Genomic DNA, 5,976 nt, shown 5'->3' with positions numbered 1-5,976 from the left:
TCCCTTGAGATTTACTGTGGTAGTAGACTTGGTTATTAACTGGCCGTGGAGGACCGATTCCTCCACATTTTACCTTTGGGATCTGCATTCATTAATCACCAGTGTGATCTACAGCAAAAATACAATGCCGACAAATTTTTTCTTCATTGCAAAGGGTCGGTCGGCCTGGGAGCAATTTGCCACCCACATAAAATTTCTATTATGTTTATGTTCTTCAAATAGTTTACAAGTTCATCACTGTATCTCGGAGACAGCTGATCCTTATTCCCAACCTCATCTCCCCCAACCCCAGAAGTAAATACAAACACACCAAGTTACAGGCGGACAATGGAGTGAAGTCCCACATACTCCCTTTGAGTGTATTTATCTTCCTTTTTTGGAAACACTCTGGAATAATGCCTTAACTCAAGTCTGTAAGCACCAGTCACTATTTACAAAGTGACTGAACACACAGATGTTGAGTGCACACAACATCATTAGAATTCAGGAGATACTCCTCATCTTCCTCAGTGCATCTCTGTGGGGCGAGAGAGGTTCTGTTGGAGCTCACCAGACTCTCCTGATCTGGGGGGGGCTCACAGCAGGGAGCCTGGGAGAGGGCAGAAATCTGATTTATTTAAACCCTGCATCTTTCCTAGGGAAGATGATTACTCTCTACTGGTGATAGTAACTAGTACCTACCATACTGCACAAAATAACATTTAGTGGATTGTTTTTAAAAGACATGCCGTTTGGGGCACCTGGTGGCTCAGTCGTTAAGCATCTGCCTTTGGCTCAGGTCATGGTCCCAGGGTCCTGGGATCGAGCCCGCATCCGGCTCCCTGCTCAGCGGGGAGTCTGCTTCTCCCTCTCCCACTCCCCCTGCTTGTGTTCCCTCTCTCGCTGTGTCTCTCTCTGTCAAATAAGTAAATAAAATCTTAAAAAAAAAAAGACATTCCGTTGTCTAGGTAATAATATACAGCCTTGAACACACAACGCTCCTTCCCCTAATTCAGATACCCACTGAAATGACCATCAACAGGATATTTTCAAGTAAGGAATAACCTGCTTATATTTTTCACAGCAGAAACTCCAAGGGCTTTTTGCTAGATACAATGCGGATGGAATCAAAATTAAGGAAAAGTATGACCTGATGAAGACAGCCCAGAAGCGATGCTGACTAAAAATAAATAAATAAAATACCGTATCTTGGACCTTTGATCTACGATAGGTCAGTTTTCAATTTAACACTCAGAGGACAAGCTTACTGCCATTATAACTGTGCTGTTATGGGGCAATTCAGTATAACCCCCTGTACTGACAATTTTCTCAAGAATTTGAAAAAAAATTTGAGAAGTTATTAGATGCCCATACTTTGAAAGCTTTATAACCTGCCTATAAAAAAACATGTATTTTATATTCAATTTCCATTAATCACTAACAAAAAAAGTGACCATCTAGTAAGTCACAAAGGGAATCTTCTCTCTCTATCCACCCATCTTCCAAAAAATACAATCAGAACTTGCATATATCCCATCTCCCTGGCCATCTGCCCCTAATCCCTTAGAGATTTACAACTATTTTGTTTATAAAAGGGCTTGGCGCTATGAGAAAAAATTCAAAACTATAAATGAAAACCATGGATCCATACGTAGATACAGATATGTAAGATTACAGCCTACAAACAAACCTGCAATTAGAGGCAAATCAGTAGCACTTTATATACTATCTCGAGCTCTGGGGCGGGGGGGAGAGGAGGAAGTATCATGATGCCAATTTTACAGATAAGGAAACCGTGGCACATCGCTTGCCTCAAGGTCACACAGAGAGGAAATGGTGGAGCTTAGACTCTGCACGTGCCAGATTCCGAAGGTCACACTTCTTGTCAACATATCAGCTGCACTTCAAAAATAAGGAAGACAAATTAAATAAGCATAATTTCATGGAGCTGAATGTAAGCAGAGAAAAAAAACATACCTAAGAAAATGAATACCAATTTTCAATTATATTGTCCCAGAGAAAAGAAAAGCAAGTCGAGTTCCTCTATATAAAAGACACGTTTGTCACATCGATTTGTCACAATAATATTGATTTGTGTTTATAAAACTATTTTTTCCAACACACTTTGCCTGAAATTAGGACACACTAGTTAATTTATAACAGATGGTGACACTTGTTATCAACTTTTAATCTAAAATATTAGATTTCTTCTGCCGAAGGTCTTTGGGAGGAGGGTGGTGAGAAAAACAGGCAACGGAGGAACAGTTATGAAGAGAAACTGAGAAATTTGGCCAAAATACGGAAGGCAAATGAGAGAGAGCAAGGAGAGAGCAGTGCAGATTTATTTTCCTATTCATTATATTTTAATCAAAAGGAGATTTTTAGAATTGATCAATTTAAACCACTTTCACAATATATTAAGAGATTTTTTGCCTCCCTAAATTTTCTCTGGCTGTGGTTACCTATGATTAAAATACATATTCAATGTGTCAGACACAGAGAGACGAACTTTGAAGTTATAAAACTGCTGCTCAGCCCACCTGTGTTAGGGAACAAATAAGGAATTAATGTTGTTAAACTCTGCCACCAAAGGACACCATGAGGTATATCATAGAGCAATGAGGTTTGAAGGTTCTCTTCCAGGCTGATAAAACCACTTGTCATGAAACCACCTGTCATTACCTTTTCAACTGCACACATGCACACCTGTCCATAGGCACACACACACACACACACGCACGCACCAACCCCCGAGAGGTGCTGGACCTCATCCAATATTTGCTGGATAAACAGATTACAAATTCAATTTGGCTGGAGAATTATTTTCTCTCCCTTTTGAGACAATTTAGTTTCTGAGAACATGATTCCTGCTATGCTGGACTTAGGCAATGGGTTCTTAAGACAAATCCTTCCTAGAGATTCCCTAAATCATCTGAAGAAAGCATTTCACTCTTGGATTTTCACCCAGCTAGTCCTTTTGCATTGTGGTGTATTTAAAGCCTCACATTCACATCATCATCTGAGGAAACCTACCTAATATTATGATGACTAAGAAAAGATTTTACTCTTTAAATGCCAGCTGATAACCAGCAAGATCTTTTGAACTTTACAGAGACAAGATTTGAGATTCTCAAAGGTTACAATGGGCTCCATTCAAACCATAATTATGCACAGTTGAAGTAGACAAATGAGTCCTCCTTCCTGAGAAAGTTTAAAAAAAAAATTCTAGGATGAATTAAAAGTTCATAATAGGCTTAAAAATGACACCAGAAAACCTAGGGGAAAAAAATGCTTTGGGTGGTTAAGGCCTGTATTTCTCCCAGAGTTACAAATAAAATTAATGGAGAGTATGTGAGATTTATATTTAACAAACTTTTCCAGCTCTATGGACATGTTTCTGACTCACACATACTGGAAAAACAACTGGATTTGGGTAAACCAATAAACACCCATGGCAAATTTTCAATTACCAACCTGGAATGGTTATATGAAAGTAAAATATCAAAATTAAGTATATTTTTCCTAAGTTTCAGCTATTCATTTTTTCTAACTTCCCTGGGGAAAAATAATTCTGAAGTCAACGTTTTGGGGAGGTTTCCAAACATACCAGAGGCTCTTTACCACTGTTTCACAGAACTCAAAGGACCCGCAGTGAGGGCAATTGGATTATTTAAGTCCAAAAGAGGTCTGGCTGTCAGTTTCTCATCCTAACAAGATTCAACATGAAGATCCAAAGTGCAAATTTAGGGTAAGGAACTTAAATCACACCTTCTGATTCCATCTTGAAACACCTACACATTTCCCCACAGTTACACATCTGTGTGTGTTCACATGATGGAGAGCAACCAACAGCTCAGAAGATACACGAATCACCACACCTGCATAATTTTGAGTTGGCTCTAGCTGATTAATGTAAGCAGCAGTGTTTTGTTTGATTTTGTCTATAGACTTCCAAGACTTGTATCTGGCATGAAGGTTATGAGACACTCGGTTCTTTGTCATTATAATGAATGCTATGTGTTGCGACCAGATTCCATCCTTTAGGACAAAAGCACATGGTCCCCAGCTGTTTGGATTGATGGCTTTAAGCTAAGCCCCCCTCTCCCAGCACCGTTCCAGAGTTCCTCAAACCATATCACTCCTGGGAGCCTTTCATGGCACTCCTTAAATTAAGAGGCGCCCAGGGGCACCTAGGTGGCTCAGGAGCTTAAGCTTCCGACTCTTGGTTTTGGTCAGGTCATGATTTCAGGGTCATGAGATCAAGTCCTGCATCAGGCTCTGCGCTCAGCGTGGAGTCTGCTTGGGATTCTCTCTCCCTCTCTCTCTGCCCCTCCCACTCATGCTCCTTCTCTCAAATAAATAAATCTTTTAAAAAAAGAGAGAGAGAGAGAGATGCCTACCTAACCTGCTACTTGTAAGTAGGTCAAACAACTTAACATGTATTCAAGTCTTAATGACTTAGCGCCCAAGTCTTCAAAGACTGGACACTTCCCACCTTCCTTTGCTGTTTTGCATTGTTTCTCACATGGTACTTGCTTTTTCCCATACTGACTGCTGCAACCTGGTTTTGAAAGGAAAACTGTGATCCATTGTGGAAACTGTGAACTATCTAAAGCTTGTAGTTCCCTGCAGGGTCCCCGTGAATCCACTGGGGAGCCAGGGACACTAGGTGCATGGTAGTTTGGAAACCAGCCCTGGGGTGATTTCTCAGTCAAAAAGACTCATGCACTTGAAGAAGCACTCCATGGGCAGGCCAAATCTGGTGACTGTTGGGGACAGAAATGGGACAAAGAGGTATATTTAAAGTCATAGGCACTTGCCTCAATTTGGGACAATTCTAAAGGGTCATTCCGGTGTCTGAGCTCCCATGAAGCATCTGAGGCCTCTGTAGTAGCCACAATGCCTTTCAGCTGCTCCCTCCACCAATCCTGCCCCCTTCTCTCTGCCCTGGACTGATTCTCAGAATGCTCGCAACAAACATTCTGCATGCTGGTCTGCATCCCACCATGTGCATCTCAGGAAACCCAACCTATGACAGTTACTTAAGATGAAACATTCAAAAATACAAGAAAATAGTACACTCTCCAGCGAGACAACTGAAATTTTACTTTAAGTAATATTTATTTTTATGTATCATTTTTCAGTTTTGTCTGCAGCTACATAAACACTCAGCAATTCAACTTCACTTTTTTCCCCTAAAAATCCAACAACTTCAAAAGCAGCATTGCATTAACTCTATTCCACAGCTGCTGGGATCTTTTGGAGTTTTATTTCAGTGGTGGGTAGACTGTCCATATGTCACACCTAACCGAGGCTACCTTGCACATGTAGCTAAAAAAGAGCCTCCATCCTTACTATGTTTTCCATGATAATTTTATCTACAGCAATGACACAAAGGCTTCTAAAAAGCTATCCTTAGAGATACAATTTATTTTAAATATACCCAAAGGGAATCCCCATGAGGGAAGAAACCTGTCACTCTGACCCTAGTGCCCACAGTAATGCCTAGCAAATATGTTTGTTATTGAATAAAAGAATCTCCGAAATCCAATTTTCACACTATCTTTAAGGATGGTTACTTTTCTGCAATGTAAGCATAGGACAGAATTCATTAATCTCTCCTTAGAAAATCAGTCGTGATTATTGTGACAGGTGTATATTTTAAAAACAAAGCTCACCCAAAGAGATGTGCTCAGCTGATGAGGAATGGCAGGAGCCATCCCCAGTAATAGAGTAACATATCCATAATGTACCTTGGGGGGCACATTTTGATGTAAAAACTTAAAGAAATAAATAGTGATTTTTTTTTTTATTGCAGTCACAAGTACAGTACCATAAGTTGGCAAATCCAAGAAATGACTGCCTATAAATTTACGGTATGTTATGAACACTGTTTTAAATGGCCATGAAGCAGGTGTCTGCTAGAGACTTGTACAAAGCTAAGAGGTTCATAAAAATATAAATGAACAGTACAACTCTGTCTTAGATCTTATAATT

This window comes from Leptonychotes weddellii, chromosome 2 (genome assembly GCF_054177405.1).
Source record: "Leptonychotes weddellii isolate Sample4059 chromosome 2, ASM5417740v2, whole genome shotgun sequence".
Classification (NCBI taxonomy): domain Eukaryota; kingdom Metazoa; phylum Chordata; class Mammalia; order Carnivora; family Phocidae; genus Leptonychotes; species Leptonychotes weddellii.
Note: the sequence above shows the minus strand (reverse complement) of the source record.